This window comes from Onychomys torridus, chromosome 4, assembly GCF_903995425.1.
Source record: "Onychomys torridus chromosome 4, mOncTor1.1, whole genome shotgun sequence".
In the NCBI taxonomy this organism is placed as follows: Eukaryota; Metazoa; Chordata; class Mammalia; order Rodentia; family Cricetidae; genus Onychomys; species Onychomys torridus.
Genome location: NC_050446.1, coordinates 94,912,107 through 94,930,674, shown reverse-complemented (window position 1 = coordinate 94,930,674; position 18,568 = coordinate 94,912,107). Strand labels below are relative to the sequence as shown.

Genomic DNA, 18,568 nt, shown 5'->3' with positions numbered 1-18,568 from the left:
AATAAAACCTGATCAGTCTGTTTAGTGTTACTCTGTCCTGTTTCAATTACACATTTCTTCAAATTACTTTGTATAATAAGATTTCTCATTTTTCCCCTCACTGAATCCTAACTCTTTACCTCTTCGGCCAGTAACCAAGGATAAATAATGAGTACTATTTACCAAATGATTCATAAAATAATATTTATCTATAGTAAAGTAAATCGACCTCTGCATGATAGAGTTTGTCAGACATTAGCGACCTTTGGTAACAGTGAGATGGCGATGAAAATTGAGACAAGGTTTCCTTATTTCTCAAGCCAGTTTTGTTACATGAAGCAACTTCTTCAGATTCTTAACGCCTGCATCCTTGCTTTCATACTCAGTACAGTAAAACCTTTGTCCTTTTTCTTTATTTATTCCTTTTATTATTGTTTTCATATTTATTGTTGCTCATTTCTTACTTACTTCCCCAGAGACATTGCATGTAAGAATGTCGTGAACTGGTGAGCATAAGCAAACTCTGGTAGTGACAGTCTCAGTTTCCCCTGTTGTTAAAGACTGAAAATAGGCACCATCGGTGTCATGCCACTTCTCACTGGTACCCACTGAAAGGGACGTCCTTTGGCTACTAGCTTCATCAGTACTCATGTTAGAAACAGATACTCTGCCAAATAACTTGTACAGAATATAGTTCTTACCTTCCACTGTTCCTTTTGCTTCGTTTTTTGTCTCTTTGTTCTCCAGCTCCACCTAAGTGACTAGGACATTTAGCAGGAGCACGCTTAGAAGAACTCGGCTAAAGTTAATACCAAAAATAAGGCAATTAATGTTTTCTTACTCATTTTAGGATATGTGAATTTTCCATTTTAAAAGAAACTATACATAAAACAAAAAAATGTGTCTAAACACACAATTATTTCAATACCCAAGCTTACACATGCTGTCTGCATTAAGGCTGTCTCTCACCACTGTATAAAACAAAAATGGGGGTTGGGGATTTAGCTCAGTGGTAGAGCGCTTACCTAGCAAGTGCAAGGCCCTGGGTTTGATCCTCAGCTCAAAAAATAATAATAATAAAATAAAATAAAGAAAATTATTGATTTTAAAATTAAAAAAATGGAAGTTTACAGGAGACATGTTCATAGATTACTTGTACACATATTATAAAACAAGTTAACCTTATATGCCTAACTCTTACATTCCACAGAGAAAATGAGTATCTATTTTTTAAAATTACTTCTTCTTAAACATCCCAGTAAAGAACTATTTTTTAGCCACAGAATCTTCTACCTCCTCTCCTTGGCAATCAAAACATAACAATGCTTTCACAAGAAATGTGCCTTCTCTCTGTCTGGAATACTTCCCAAATTCACATTTTTGATAAAATAAAATATCTCAATTTCAACACAATAACTCTGGATTTTACAAGTAGACAGCTTCTAACCCTAGAAGACAGGAAAGGAGAGGAGAGGAGGAAGCGAGCATAGGCGGTGGAGAGATGGGTTTGCCTGCTATAAAGTGAGGCAGAACAGGCGCTAGGAAGTGAGGCGGTGGCTGTTCTTGATCCTGGGAAAAGCTGAATTACAGTGTTCATCAACAGAGCCAGTAACAAACACAAGTGCTAGTGGGCCTGTGCCTTCTTCCTTTGAGAAAACTGACCACTGTCTGAGTCACTGTGACTCCCAGAGCTGCATCCTAGCCCAGGAAAAAGAGTGTACCAGCAGAGCAGAGACCCACAACTGACTGGACATGTCCTACTGTGTTTACTTCTCATCATTGGCCTAGCCTAGCTGCCAATCTCTCTAGTTGGTTGTGGTGGCAGTTCAACCATGAGACTGGACAACTCTGTGTTGAATTACACTTTTACTGTGCTGTGTCTAACTTTGGCCAGAGATTTATTTCCTTTGGAAGCTTTGGGCTGGAGAAACACTAGAAGACACCCACAGCCCTGCCGAGTGGGCAGGAATAAGACACCCAGAGACCCCACCCAACACATGGTTCAACCACAGCATGAGCCACTATGATTGTGCAAGTATGGAGTGGAGAGATGAGAGAGAGAAGCAGAGCAGCCTGAGCACTATGAAGAGAGGTGGATCTGGAGACTCAGTGATGGAGAAGAACCACCTGATGTGAGTTTCCTGCAAAGTCATCTGAGGCTATGGTAAAATCCTGGCCTGTACTGGTGCTGGGGGGCATTTCTGGGTCTGTGGCCATGCAGCAGCAGGGGTCTGTGTTGATGTCCATGGCCCATTTTACCACCAAAAGCCATGTAGTTGTCCTTGGTCTGGACTACTGCCTGGGACCACATTTATATCAAAGGGCTGCACAGTGTTGGCCTCACCCCTCACTGGATGCAGTACTCAGGAGAGTGGGCCCTGCATCTCACTTGGGTAGCACAGTAGGGCTGGCCCTAGTGGAAGGGGTGTGGGTGAGCGGGCCCCGAGGGCATGAAAACTGGAGAGCTGGCCCTGCTTCTTATCTGCCATGCAGTGGTGTGAGCAGAAGAGCTGGCTCCACCCTTTGCTACCTTAGGCATTGGGTGAGCTAGCCTGGGTAGTGCTGGAGAGCTCATCCTGCTGGTGAGGATGTGGGGGAGCTGCCAGGCTGACCTACTCAGCTACCATCCAGGTTCAGATCCAGGGCTATGAGTTGGCCCATCCCAACATCCACCCAATCTGTGATCTGCTGAAGCATGTGAAGGGACCAGTCCTTCTTATCCAAAGCTGCAGGATCTCCATGACACAGGGCAACAACAAGATATCCAAGAGGAGTCCCAGTGAGGGTCCAGTATTGATAGTGTAGCAGAAACTAGAGACCTTGAACTAAACCAATAATTCATTGCAGTGCACACTAGCAAACAAAGATGTATGGACTAAAGGAGGAAAAAAAAGAAGATAGGAAAACATAGAGGAAGCCCAGGGAGGGGCTCTAGAGAGGGGGATATTAGGATACAGATGCTTAGAAGGGGAAAAATGGGACAAGCAGATTTTAACTACAGGAGAACGAGAACAATAATACATAGAGAGGAAGGAAAGCTAACTAACACTGAGGATGTTTGAAAATCCACACAGAGCATACTATTTTATGTTTACACAAAAATATATATGATAGATGTATGTGTGCATATATAAATAATTTAAATTAAGTTACACCACTTTGGAAGATGCTGCTTTCCCATGAGCCATAGACTAACAAAATCTTCAGCTCTGGGCAAGGGAAATGTCCCTTTGAGTTGTTGCTCAGTGGATTCTAAGAGACTCCCAAAGAAATACAGGCTCTTCAAGTTGAAGCTAAGACTCTATGGAGACACCACTCACCTCAGACATAGGGCTTGTAGAACTCCAGCAGGAACTGGCCTGCCGTGCTTTTTCATGAGGGCTGACTTTCATAGCATCCCAAAGGTGCTCTGCAGACTCCCAGGAGAGAAAAACAACCAATAGCTCTACCTAGGTGCAGAGCCTGAGAACCACAGCAATGACTTGTTGAAGAAGATATCCCCAATGGTGCAATAGTAGTACTTTCTTCTTAGTGGTGTCCAATAGTTGTTAGCTTGACTTAAGGCCTACCCAGTAGAAGGCAGCTCACACCTGGTACTGCAAATCTGGGCAGCAGTCCTTGGCAGTGAATGTCAGTGAATCTGGAGAAAAACCTACTACTGCCATTTCCCCCAATCATAATAATTTCTGTTTTCCAATACCCACCAATGAGTACAGTTCTCACCCCTCACAAGATAGGTTTCCTTTGTAGCATGTAGAGACTATCAAAGAGTCATAACTGGTAAAAATGAAAATAATTGGTCACTGTTGGGTGCTTGACACTACCTGGTACAGTTACAGTTTCAGTCCCTACTCCTGATGTTCAGGGAACATCAGGGAATAGGAGACAGAAAGGCTGAAGGGCCAGAGAGCCAGTATACCTGCTGCAGATACTGTCTTCTAGACATGAATTGAACACTGCACCAATGAAATTTTAAGAATATGTTTTCCTAAATAGGACTTGCATAATGAAAATATCAGTAAATATGCCAAGTTGAATGGGAGAAATTTCATGAGGTACCATCCCTAGATGAAATGAAGAATCAGTTTTCTCCAGGGACAAACCTCCTGACAGGTTACCTGATCTCAAGTGGTCAGCCCTAGATAAATGTATGTGTGTATAAAACTAAACGTACTCAGTAGATTATATATACATATATGTGTGTGTGTGTGTGTGTGTGTATTTATATATTTACATATGTAAGAATAATAATTAAACAATAAGAGGTCATGAATTTGAGAACAGATAGAGACATATACAGAAGAAGCTGGAGTGGAGAGAAGGCAGGGCGAAAATGATATAAATACAATATTCATATATGAATTAAAAAATTAAAAAATATTTAAATTTGCCTGGTGGTGGTTGTGCACACCTTTGATCCCAGCACTCAGGAGACTGAGACAGGTGGATTGCTATGAATTCAAAGCCAGCCTAGTCTACAGAGCAAGTCCACGATAGCCAAAGTTACAAAGAGAAATCCTGTTGCCGGGCAGTGGTGGCGCATGTCTTTAATCCCAGCACTGGGGAGGCAGAGGCAGGCAGATCTCTGTGAGTTCAAGGTCTCCAAAGCGAGAAGCTGAGGAAGCAATGGCTACAGAGTTTGCTTAAAAAGGTATGAGGTTCTGTGTCCAATCCCTAGTTACACAAAAATTTATTGATTTATTAAAGAAAGCTGCTGAGTGTGCACTGCATGCCTCTAACCTCAACTGAGAAGTTAAGACAGCTTGGATCAGGAGTTCAAAGCCAACCTCAACTACTCAGTAAGATGGAAGCCATTACAGGATAACTGAAATAATGTCTCAACATAAACAAAAATAAATGTATTCAGTGAGGTTGCTATTACTACACATCAAAGAGACAAACTTCAATGGGAGATAACTAAAAATTAGGGCAACAGAATGTGAGTGCTGTTACCTAAATTAAAATATTTAAAATATGGGAAGGAGTTTCAATTGTATATGCTTAGAAAACATGTAATAACAGTGTTGGTTTATACTGGCTGTGTGATAATCATGATTTTAATATTCACTTCTCATTGTCATAAGACTTACCTGGACTGCCATCTTTATTTTTAATATGTAACTTTACTTCATAGTCCATAAGAATCTTTTGACTACTGCTGAGTGAAAAAACACATAAAGTTCCTATTTTAGTATTGATATGAAAACATCTTTATACTGTGTTGAATTTCCAGAATATTGCAGACAATATCAAAGGCATTACCATACTTAAGTAAAACCCAATGTATTATTTCCTTTCACAGCTTGTAGTCAGCTACTCTAGCTATCCAGGAAACATGAAATCCTTTTCTAATTTCAGTTCTGTTGCTGTGATAAAATAGTCTGGCAAAAGAAAATTAGGGGAAAAAGGACTTACTTTGACTCACAATGGTATATCATTATTACAGCAAGGTCGAGACAGCAGGAACTTGAAGTAGGTAGTTGCAACATATCTACAATGAAGAGCATAAAGAAAGGAATGCAATGCATGTTCCTCACACACACTATTTTTTTTTTTCAGAGCTGAGGACCGAACCCAGGACCTTGTGCTTGCTAGGCAAGCACTCTACCACTGAGCTAAATCCCCAACCCCCACACACTATTCTTATACAATTCAGGAATCCTATTGTTGGTTGTTTTCTTTACTCTTTTGCTCTTAGCTTTTTTAGGGGGCCTGCCACTGAGCTCCCAAATAAATTTCACACAGAGGCTTCTTCTTTCTTATGAATGCCTGGCCTTAGCTTGGCTTGTTTCTAGCCAGCTTTTCTTAATTTATCCCATCTACCTTTTGCCTCTGGGCTTTTTCTTTTTCTAACTTCTGTTTATCTTACTTTCACTCTTACTCCATGGCTGGCTGTGTGGCTGGGTGGCTGGTCCCTAGCATCTTTCTCCTTCTCTCTAATTCCTTTGTCTTTTCTTTCCCAGATTTCTCCTGCCATTTGTTCTCCCTGCCTGCCAGCCCCACCTGTCCTGTCTCCTGCTTAGCTATTGGACAATCAGCTCTTTATCAGACCATCAGGTGTTTTAGACAAGCAAAATAACACAGCTTCACAGAGTTAAACAAATGAAACATAAAAGAATGCAACACATCTTTTTGCATCATTAAAACAAATGTCCCACAGCATAAACAAATGAAACACACCTTAAATTAGTATTCCACAACAGACCAGGAAATGAAACTTGCAGTAGGCGGGGTCTCCCCACACCTATCAACAATCAAGACAATCCCCACCGACCATCTTACAGGTCAATCTGATCTAAATGATCACTCACTGACACTCCTTCTCCAGGTGACTTTAAGTTATGTAACATGATAATTAGAATTAACCATCATAAGCCCTCTAAATTTCATTGATAGCTGCTCTAATTTTATGTCTTATCATTTAGAAAAAATGTGCTGTATAACAACTTGAAAATACAAGCTTTTTTTTAATCATGTGACTTCTTTCCACTAAATAAAATGATTGTGCACTATTACCAAACTCTCAATGATCAAAAGCTGCAAACTAACACTTTACAAAATTAGTTTCTTGTAGTCTTCCTCTACCTAATCAAGCTCTAAACCTGCAGATCCTTGTTAGAATGATTGAATTTTCTGTTTGTCTCCAAACTCCTTCCAAGATAAGATCCTATGCTATCCATGGATTCCAATGGAACATAATGTGAATGAGGTCTCCTAAATACTGACTAAGGCTGACAACTAGTCAGAGAAGGATGACATTGGCTCTCATAGCACCTAGGAAAGGATGCTTCACAGAATGCAAAGGGGTCTGGTGGCAGAGTTCTAGCAGTAATGAGTAAATACTTGTGATATTCCCTGCAACATGATTTGAACATTCATGACAGCTTACAATGATCCCAAGTCATATTTTCTACCAAAAGAGATGAACAAACTCTTCCCAGTTAATAAACTATAAAGGTCTAGGGTTAAAATGACATGTGGCTCCATGGTAGGTTCTGAATAAATGAGAATGGACAAATAGGTAGCAATGAGTGTGGCACAAGCTGAAAAGCCCGGCAGCCAAAGGAAAGCACTGGCCCTTTGGGACTAATAGCTCAATTAGAATATTGTAACTTTTCAATGTCAGTGTGAACTGCCATAAATCATTAGAGATCTGATTCAACAAAGGCAGCCTGGTCATGGAGGTCAGTCTCTACTGCAGCAACAGAATCATAAAAACAAAAGAAGGACTAGATGCCCTCTTCTTGCTCTATCTGTCTTTTGAAAGAGGGCACTCCTCCTGGGACTTAGGGAACCCAGAAACCTTTATCTTTTTCAAGATTCAAAAAGTAATACATAGAAGAAAGCCCACCAGAGGAAGAAACACTATTTTCTGCAACATTGTAACTGAAGACTAAAACAGCCAACTAGAATATCAAACATCTGAATATCTATATAGTACAGAGTTTATAGTTGGATGAAATAGAAAATGTTAGGGTCCATAGTTTTTAAGGTCTGGAAAGTTCTACACAGAGATGTAGCTCACTGACAGAATTGCCCAGCGCAAATGAGGCACTTTGTTTAGTCTTCAGCAATACCAAACCAAGTCATGAGATAAAGAAACCCTTCTTCGTTTCTACTTCTAATGGTATGCATTTTGCATACTGGATAGTCACTGCTATTCCAAAACAACCTAGAGTCAAGAATGATACATTATGTGAGGGAAGAGGAAGACTTTGTGATTAATTTGACCTGCAATTTAGTGTATACTAGCATTACAATGCAAACACCTACCCTTTACTTGTGCCTTCAATAGCATAACGTAACACAGTCCATCCGAATACATCTTTAAAGAAAAAGTCAATGCCTTCATCCAGAAGTAGACTGACCACATCTGTTGAATCCCATCTTATGGCATATAAGAGTGTGTTTCTGAATAACACAGCATAGCTTCATTATTAGATAACTTAATTAAAACTGTTAATACTTGGGTGTATTTTACAAATTTAATGTCTTGTCTGTTTGGAATTGTCCTTTTGTTCTGTTTTGTTTTGTTTTGTTTGTTTTTTTCAGACAGGGTTTCTTGGTGTAGTTTTGGTGCCTGTCCTGGATCTCACTCTATAGACCAAGCTGGCCTCAAACTCACAGAGATCTGCCTGGCTCTGCCTCCTGAGTGCTGGGATTAAAGGCGTGCGCCACCACCGCCCTGAAACTGTCCTTTTTATACACATAAATATTATTGGTTACAAAGATTCATCTTGCCGGGCGGTGGTGGCACACGCCTGTAATCCCAGCACTCAGGAGGCAGAATCAGGTGGATCTCTCTAAGTTCAAGGCCAGCCTAGTTTACAGAGCTAGTCCAGGACAGGCTCCAAAGCTACAGAGAAACCTTGTCTTGAAAAACAAAAACAAAAACAAAAAACAAACAAACAAACAAAAAGGATTCATCTTTATATATGGTGTGCAAAGATAAATAAGAAAATGGATGGGAAGCCTCTGACAGTGTTCCACATGTTCTTAGTAGAATTCTTAGATTCATCAACTTTGATAGAATATAAGTGTAAAAACGTTATTCTTAAGTAGATAAGGACTTAAATGAAGATGTTTCCATTTTCTTTAGTTCACTGTAACATATAATTACTAATCAGATAATCAACAGATAATTGAAAGCTGTTTTCATTATCTAAGCTATAAGAACATTATAAAATACTGTTAATAATAAAATTCATTATAGTTAGTTAGTAATGATGATAACATGTGCTATGCCCTAAGTGTTACATAAATGATCTCATGAAAACCTTTACAAGATATTATCCTCTTTTTCATATTTGGTGATATGTAACACTAGCAGTTCAGACACCTAGCAACTAGGTAGCTGACATTTTAATCAAGTTATCTGTGAATCTGCATCTACCCACCTATTACTTAGCTTCATTAATGTTTCTCCTAATGAAGTGAATTTGCTTTCCTTTTCCAACACTATGTAAATATAAACACATCAATACTAGTTGTACAGGACAAAGGGGGGTGGAGTTGAGCAGCATCCTGCAATAACAATTCTAGTCATCATAGGATAATGTAACCTCATTATCTTCAAACAAAGAGAATTGAAAGGTAGGAGTCATCTAATATACTGTGACTGTCAACTCTTTTTATGAATAATATGGCATTTTATAGGACAATCATATAAAAAGCAAGGGAAAACAGTACAAAATGATTGAATTTTGTTGTGAATCAAAGTTAATAAAAAAGTCTAAACTTATTAAAAAAATTAGTAAAAACAAACTGAAAACCCATTAATCTACCATAAGATCAGTTGTCTAATTAAACAAAATATCAAATAAGAAGCATCAATCAATATAATAAGGGGATCTGAAACTTATAAATGATTTGTGTTGCTCACCTCAACTTATTGCTTTGCTTACCCAACTAATTAGACTGATGACTAGTGGATACTTGATCACTGAATCCCTAAAAGTTAGTCTTCTCTTTCCATCAAGTTGATGTTTCTTGGTTGTGCGATTGTTATTTCAGTATGTCACATTTTTTTTTAAACATTCAAACAACAGTACCTTTTCATTTCATCAAATACATGTATATTTGCCCCCTTCTTTACTAAAAATTTTGCCATCTCTATTTTGTTTTCCTTGAGAGCCAGTAAAAGTGGTATAAAGCCATCCTGCAAAACAAAACAAAAGAATCTTCAATCCAAAATCATTGTAATCTTTGACTGAGTTGAGCCTTAAACAGTCTCTATGAATACAAAGCCTTGCTAGAGTGAATAAGCAACTTCTTTCACAGGCCACTGCACATTCCTTGTCCTTGAAATGCCCTACATCTACCTACATGTGACACATGAAACCTTGCACTCCCAAAGATGATTTTAAAACTGTGTTCTACAAATATTTCCTTTTACCTTAGCATTTAGTATATGGAGTCATGTAATTGCTCTCTCCTCCTCTTTAAGAGCAATTTGATAATCAGGTTTCTGCATCTTGAGGCTTAGCAGCGTGCTCAATTCTTGGAGGAAACTACTGCTATCTATGGACCATGCTGAGTGCATAGTTCCTGAGTTTTTATCTTTCCTTCGAGTGTTTCCTCCAATGAGTTTGTATGAACCAATTTTTACTTGTGAAATCACCTAACATGTTTTATAAAAAACGATATTTACCCCGAAGGAAATACAAACTCAGCATCAATCCAGAAATTTCAAGCTTTTGAGAATTTACACTTCACTTGCACTGTTTTTCCTATGTTAATAAATGAAGCATTAGTGTTAAAGCAAAGCCTTCACCTGACTTTCAGCTGCCCTCATCTCACTGGTTTTGCGAGTTTACAGCTGCTGGGGTATGCCACCCAGGCTTTATGAGCTTATCAAGTCACACAGTAACAGCTCAGCTGTCAAGGTTGTGATTTGCTACTCTTTCAACACAGAAAAACAAAAAACAAAACCAAAAAACCTTGCAATTACTAGTCTGGGATCTTTTGACCTGAATACAAATAATACAAAGAATTATTTTAAAAAGTCTAGCTTCTCATTACTTTCAAGATCTTTTAAAAGTAGTGAACTCTTGTTGTCTTAAAGCAAGGAGGGTAGTAAGCTAATCATCACTACGGTTACTGTTTTCTTCCCAAACATAAAAATAGTAAAAAAGGGAAGCAGGACTAAGATGATTGGAGTCAAACCTTGGCTCTTCCAGAGTTCCTTAGGATTTTGAGATCTAGCATCCACACATTCAATGTTTATCTAGGAACTCTTTCAGAATTTCAAGGACATAATTTTTGTAAATACCTTCGTCCACAACTAATTAGATTTAAAGATTCAAACTCTGCATAGAAAACTCTACTTGTAATACAGATATTCAAACTTCTCCTGAGGTCATCGGGACGCACAATCCAGAACTAGGTGCTGCCTGTAATCTCAGTCTCATTTCTAACCCACATGTCTAATTCCCTTCACCATTTGTTCTTATCACTGAAAAGAGAGAGGACTCAGTCACTGAAAACTTCTTAGTTTTCCTTGATGGGAACAGATAGGGAACAAGCAGCTAGAATTGCAATTCATTTCAATATGGAAAAATGTCGGTTCCATCTCCTCCTCCTCCCAATCCAGGCTTCCTAGATTTGAGAACGGAGATTAGGTTTTGACCTAAGTGGTGGTCATTTCTTAAAAAAAAAAAAAAAAAAAAAAAGGGGGGGGTGGGGGGGTGGGGGAGGATATGCCAATAAATTCTGTGATCTTTCCTCTGTTTTTCCACATGCCCATCACCTACTCACTACCTGCTCCTCAGCTTGAACTACAGGCATGTTTGCAGCTCACTAACTTCAGCAAATGAAGAATGAATACTCCTCAAACCGAAAACACAATAGCAATATATGTAAACTCATACTAAAATAATTCTGTTAGTTTTGATTTTTGCTTCTGGTTATTGGTGGTGGTGGCCTTGCTTTTTTGTGAAAGGGGACATGAGGGTGAACAGTTAAGAAGGGGGTTGTGAAGGGAGGCGCTGGGTGATGGTAAAGAGTGTGATCAAAATAAATGAAAATGTTCATGAAACTAATAAGTTGAAAATAGTAATAATTCTTCATATATCCTTCCAATTGCCTAAATTCCAGGTGAGCCTTCATATTTCTGATCAGGTTCTGGTTCCATATTCTTTGATTTAGTCTTCACACAGAGAAATATATCATTTGATATTATTTGTTAACAGCAATAAGATTTAAAATTTGCCAAAAATTCTTTTTTTCACTTGAGTTTTAAAATAGTTTAATTAGCAAGGGAATTTTGCTCTCCAATTCTGTTATCTCACACGTTAGAAACAATTTTTGGTGGAAGAAATAATAAAAAGAGAAGCTTTACCTTGAATAAATATAGCAAACATAGTTTCTGCCCCAGCAGCAGCCCGCCTCTGCCACCAAAGGAGTTAAGTCATCACCTGTCTCCAGGTGCCTTTCCCCCATCAGCTAAGCGATGTGAGCACCCTTAAAAAGCCAGGAACAGCTCGCTCCCTTTGCCACTTTACTTCTCTTAATTCTCATCTCTCTCGCTTCTTGCTCCTTGTTTTTCTTCTTTCCTCTCTTGCCTTTGCTTTTCTCCCTTCTCTTGTCTGTCTGCCCCTCTCAAATCCCCATGCTGACATGGCCTTTGACTCATCCACTCTCTTCCTCCACCAGTAAACCTTGCACTAAGTCTGTATGCATGGCATGTTTGCTTAGTGGCATACCTTGGAAGGCCCCCCAAAATATACCCACTACTGTCTTCCTTTTTATTTACCCTTTCACACAGTGTTTCACAAATACTAGCCCTCAATGCAGGAAAGTTCTAGACTCTAACACTTCTTTCAAAGCATCCCTATTTGAAGCCATATTCTTTTCTTTCTGTCTTTCTTAAAAAAAAAAAAAAACAATTATTAAGAGATTTTCTATACATGTTACATACCAACCACAGATTCCCCTCTCCTCCCTCCTCCCACCCCCCAGCCTTCCCTCCCAACCCAACTTCCCATTCCCACCTCCTCCAAGGCAAGGTCTCCCATGGGGAGTCAGCAGAGCTTGGTACATTCAGTTGAGGCAGGTCCAAGTCCCTCCTCCCTGCACCGAGGCTGTGCAAAGTGTCCCACCTTAGGAACTGGGCTCCAAAATCCGGTTCATGCACCAGGGATAGGTCCTGATCCCACTCTCAGGGGCCCCCTAAACAGTTGAAATTAAACATCTCTCTCTCCTATCCAGAGGACCTAGTCCAGTACCATGGGGACTCCTCAGCTATTGGTCCACAGTTCATACATTTCCACTAGTTTGCTGGCCATCTCTGTACATTTTTCCATCATGATCTTGATGTCCCTTGCTCATAGACTCCCTCCTCTCTCTCATCGATTGGACTCCTGGAGCTCTGCCTGGTGCCCAGCCATGGATCTCTGCATCGGCTTCCATCAGTCACTGGATGAAGGCTCATGTTTATCCTTCTAAGTCTGGGTTACCTCACTCTGGATGATATTTTCTAGTTCCATCTATTTGCCTGCAAATTTCACAATGTCATTGTTTTTCTCTGCTGAATAGTACTCTATTGTGTATATGTGCCACATTTTCTTAATTCATTCTTCAGTTGAAGGGCATCTGTTTCCAAGTTCCGGCTATTATGAATAATGCTGCTGTGAACATAGTTGAGCATGTGTCCTCGTGGTATGATTGAGCATTCCTTGGGTATATTCCCAAGAGTGGTATAGCTGGGTCTTGAGGAAGATTGAGTCCCAATTTTCTGAGAAACTGCCATATTGATTTCCAAAGTGGCTGCACAAGTTTGCACTCACACCAACAGTGGACGAGTGTTCCCCTTGCTCTACATCCTCTCCAACATAAGCTATCTTCAGTGTTTTTTATCTTAGCCATTCTGACAGGTGTTAGAAAGTATCTCAGAGTCATTTTGATTTGCATTTCCCTAATGACTGAGGATGTTGAGCAATTCCTTAAATGTCTTTCGGCCATTTGAGATTCTTCCATTGAGAATTCTCTGTTTAGCTCTGTAGCCCTTTTTTTTTTTTAATTGAATTGTTAGGTATTTTGATGTCTAGTTTCTTGAGTTCTTTATATATTTTGGAGACCAGTCCTCTGTCAGATGTGGGGTTGGTAAAGATCTTTTCCCATTCTGTAGGCTGTCACTTTGTCTTATTGACTGTGTCCTTTGCTCTACAAAAACTTCTGTTTCAAGAGGTCCCATTTATTAATTGTTGTACTTAGTGTCTTTGCTGTTGGTGTTATATTTAGGAAGTGGTCTCCGGTGCTAATGCATTCAAGACTACTTCCTACTTTCTCTTCTATCAAGTTTAGTGTAACTGGATTTATGTTAAGGTCTTTGATCCATTTGAACTTGAGTTTTGTGCACTGTGACAGATATGGGTCTATTTGTAATCTTCTACATGTTTGACATCCAGTTATGCCAGCACCATTTGTTGAAGATATTTTCTTTTTTCCACGGTACAGTTTTGGCTTCTTTGTCAAAAAGCAGATGTTCATATGTGTGCAGATTAATGTCAGGGTCTTCAATTTGATTCCATTGGTCCATATGTTGGTTTTTATGCCAGTACCAAGCTGTTTTTATTACTGTAGCTCTATAGTAGAACTTGAAGTCAGGGATTGTGGTAATTCCAGAGGTTGCTTTATTGTACAGGATTATTTTGGCTATCCTGGGTTTTTTGTTTTCCATATGAAGTTGAGTATTGTTCTTTCCAAATCTGTGAAGAATTGTATTGGGATTTTGATGGGGATTGCATTGAATCTGTAGATTGCTTTTGGTGAGATCGCCATTTTTACTATGTTAATCCTACCTATCCATGAGCATAGGAGATCTTTCCATTTTCTGATATCTTCTTTAATTTCTTTCTTCAGAGACTTAAAAGTTCTTATCATACAGGTCCTTCACTTGCTTAGTTAAGAGTTACCCCAAGGTACTTTATATTATTTGTGGCTATTGTAAAGGGTAATGTTTCTAATTTCTTCCTCAGCCCATTTATCATTTGTATATAGGAGGGCTACTGAGTTTTTTAGTTAATCTTGTAGCCCGTCACATTACTGAAGGAGTTTATCAGCTGTAGGAGTTCCCTGGTAAATTTTTGGAATCACTTATGTACACTATCATATTGTCCTCAAATAGTGAAAGTTTGATTTCTTCCTTTCAAATTTCTGTCCCTTTGATCTCCTTTTGTTGTCTAATTGCTCTAGCTAGAACTTCAAGTACTATATTGAATAAATATGGGGAGAGTGGACAGCCTTGTCTTGTTCCTGATTTGAGTGGAATCGATTTGAGTTTCTCTCTATTTAATTTGATGTTGGCTGTTGGCTTGCTGTAAATTGCTTTTATTATGTTTAGGTATGTTCCTTATATTCCTGATCTCTCTAGGACCTTTATCATGAAGGGGTGTTGGATTTTGTCAAATGAAGCTATATTCTTTTTTTTTTTTTTCTTTCTCTCTGTGTAGCTTTGTGCTTTTCCTGGAACCAGGCTGGCCTCAAACTCACAAAGATCTGCCTACCTCTGCCTCCCGAGTGCTGGGATTAAAGGCATGTGCCACCAACGCCCTGCTGAAGCCATATTCTTAAACAATTAAGCTATTTCAAAGTATTTTCATTCAAGAAATGCTTAAATTTCTAACATGCGAAATTAATCCTATGTTTATTGTTATTAACACACACACATGTATTTCAGATTATTTGGGGACTACAGTGCCGTGAACTATACCTCGTTCTTTTGTTCCATGTCTGCATTGTATTTAAGCAAACATTCAGCCAGCTTCTGATGGTCTTCAGATACAGCATAGTGGAGAGAAGTATTGCCATTTTGTCCATACAATTTGGATCAGCACCACGCTTCAACAATGTACACATGCATCCATATGACCAGTTTTGTACAACCTAGGAATTATACCAAGAAACAAATTGCTTGTTCAATGAATTAAATATAAACATCACAGAGTTCACCAAGTAGTAACATGTTCATGGGGTAAGTGTGTTTTATAATCATTTAAATTAAGTCTATGTTATGCTAGATTTGGATAGCTATACATACCTTCATCAGAGGTGTGATGGAATTCCTGTCAACAGCATTAATGTCACAATTATTTCTTAGTAGAACACTTATGACTTCTTCCCTGCCATAGACACAAGCGAAATGTAGAGCAGTCCTATGGAAATGAGAAAGTGGTTTTTTTTTTTTTTTTTTTTGGTTTTTTGAGACAGGGTTTCTCTGTGTAGCTTTGCGCCTTTTCTGGAGCTCACGTGGTAGCCTAGGTTGGCCTCGAACTCACGGAGATCCGCCTGGCTCTGCCTCCCGAGTGCTGGGATTAAAGGCATGCGCCACCACTGCCCGGCGGAAACGAGAAAGTTTTAATGATATTCTAGAACACTATCCTAAAATTAACAATTACTCATGTAATCATAAAATATTAATGGCTCATAATTCTTAAACATTGAGTGATATGTTTCTTCTACCTTCTGAACAAATACTTAAGTCCTTGTGAAAAATGGAAATATTTATTAGCTTCTATTACTCACAATATTGGTATTGACAACATTTTCGATGGTGTCTTTTGTGTGGTGCTATGAACTGAGTACATGGCCTCTTCCATGCTTAGAAATTAATCTGCCATTGAGCAATACCCCCAACCAGGAGCAGGTTTAGAGGAAAAAGCATGGCATTTAGGTTAAATAACCATAGGTTTAATTACAACTTAAACTTTGCTACAAACTACTTAAACTTTCTATGAATCATCTCTCATCAGTAAAGCAAAGATCAAAAATAGTAATTATCTCACAGAATATCACTGTGATGCATCAATGGGAATTATGCAAAATGTCTAAAATAGCTCCCTGCACTGGACAACTCAATTTAACATTATCACTATCCCTTCTGCTCAGCAAACAAGATTTCAAGTACATAAAATTATATAATAATAATTCTTCTGATATGTTTAAGTATTGCTAATTTCAAGGACTCTAAATTGTATTTAAAGTCTCTAAATTTGCTTAGAGGATCAAAACAGCAAGGTTTTAAGATTAGTACAACAGGAATGCTACATAATAGATGTTCATGTAGTCAGTGGTGAATAAATTACTTGGTAAATTCGTGATTTATCAGGATAAATTTGTAGGCGGGGTTGGGTGAGCTGGACTAGAGCGCAAGTCTGGAGACAGTACTGTGGATCCAGAGAAGACAGAACACAGAGAGGCACTCCCCTCCCCGTGGCTCCCCAGGCTGGTCTTTGAACATAACAGAGGCCATGCCACATCCTCCACGCAGGGTCCTCCCGCCAGCTCATAAGCGCTGTTACCTTTCCTTAAGGTCTCTGTCATGCACGCTGTGTTTCCCAAGGTTTATCATTCTCTGCAGTTTCTTGGTATCTCCTTCACTTGCAGCTTGGTGAATCTTTTTGCGAGGTTTGTATCTGGGTTCGTTTGGGACAGAAATGCTTTTCATATCACGTAAAAAGTCCAACCAGGTTTTTCGTGGAACATCACAGAAACCCATAGGTGTCTTTTCCTTAATTCCATGAACCAAGTTCTTCATGACTGAAGATAGTGGTCTCACCACCTGGCCCTGACCCTTCGGATTTTCCCAAGGATTTATCCTTAGACCAACTAACTCGAAAACTAAGTATTAGCTTATAGAAAATCAAGATATGTCCACAAGGTCCCCCACCAAGATTCCATGGTGGGAGAAATAGCTTATGACACCCCTAGAGACAGTTGATCAACTCCAGGTTGCCAAGCAACACTGGTGACCATTGGTGTGCTGTGCGCATGCGCAAGAGCGGGCCTCCTGCACCACTAACATCCCTAGAGTTAAAGAATGTTCACTGTGAATGTACAGGCCACTTCTGGCCATCCCTCTGCAGGAAAACATGTGTGTTCCAATAAATATCCACATCACCCTCACTGTAGACAATGCTCCTCCTCAGCTTCCATCTCTCACTCCCTGCGCCAGCTCCTTACTCCCCTCCTACACTTTTTTCCTTTCTTCCCTCCTCCCTTCTCCCTCCCTCTTCTCTCCCTCCTTTAGTCATACAACCTTAAGATCTGTGTCTTCCTCTTCCGTTTCTCACCACCCCCTTTGAACCCCATTCTTCTTCCCCAGGAGCTGCCAGATTTTGGAGCAGCACCCTCCCCCGCTCCTTCATCTCTTCAAGTGTACCCCTGGAAAGTCCATCCTTGTGCCGTCCTTTCTTTCTACCTAACTCCCTTCTCTCCGCACCCCTTTCACTCCATGTTTCCCACAAGATTCCAGATTACACCTATCTCCTCTTCCTGCTGACCTTCACCCACACCATATAATCTCACCATCCACTCATTCACCACACACACAAAGTGAAAGGCAAGCAAACAAGACGTGATACCGTGCACATTTTAATTTGAGTGCTCAGGAGGCTAATGCAGGAGACTTTTGAGTTTGCTGCCAGCTTTGATTAAACTTAGCCCCAAATAAGGAAAATAGTAACGAAACTTCGGGGAAGCAGTGATGAACTGTTCAGGTGTGAAAACAATGGATAATTTGTTACTTTCATTTCCACTAGTGCTTTTTAAATAGTCTAAAACATTTATTTCATAATAGCCAGTAAATATGAAACCACTGAATAACAAAAATGTGATATATAAATTATAGACAACCAATAAATATGTAATACTATATGACTAATAACTATTGGTGAAATTATTAAGGCCACTCCACGTAGTTAAAAGGGAGGTTTACTTTGTGGGGTAACTTACAAATGAAGGGATAGGTAGGTTGCAGGGTCTGGCAAAGGTATGGCGCAGTCGGGCGGTGTTCTCTGGAGAACTCTGCTCGGTCTACCTCCAATGTCCAGGGTCCAGGAACCGTAGGCGTGACAGTTACCGAAGCTTCAATGGGGGTTGGAACTTCCAGATCAAAGCTGGAATGGCTACCCACTACAAATACCCAATAGATATGGTCATTTCATTATCAATTTGGAATAAATTATTCAAGTCTATCAAGCCGTTAGAGTAGGAATAATAAATCATGTCGCAGTAGAGGACGTCATTTAACATTTGTGTTTATAATGCAGTATTCAGGTTATATATTCTCGTGAGGAGCTTAGCAGACACT

The 18,568-nt window shown here is 39.4% G+C and overlaps 1 pseudogene; it reads right to left on the bottom strand.

Moving 5' to 3' along the window:
- Positions 1-1,404: 1,404 nt before the first annotated feature.
- LOC118581867 lies at positions 1,405-17,014 on the bottom strand (annotated as a pseudogene).
- Positions 17,015-18,568: the final 1,554 nt, after the last annotated feature.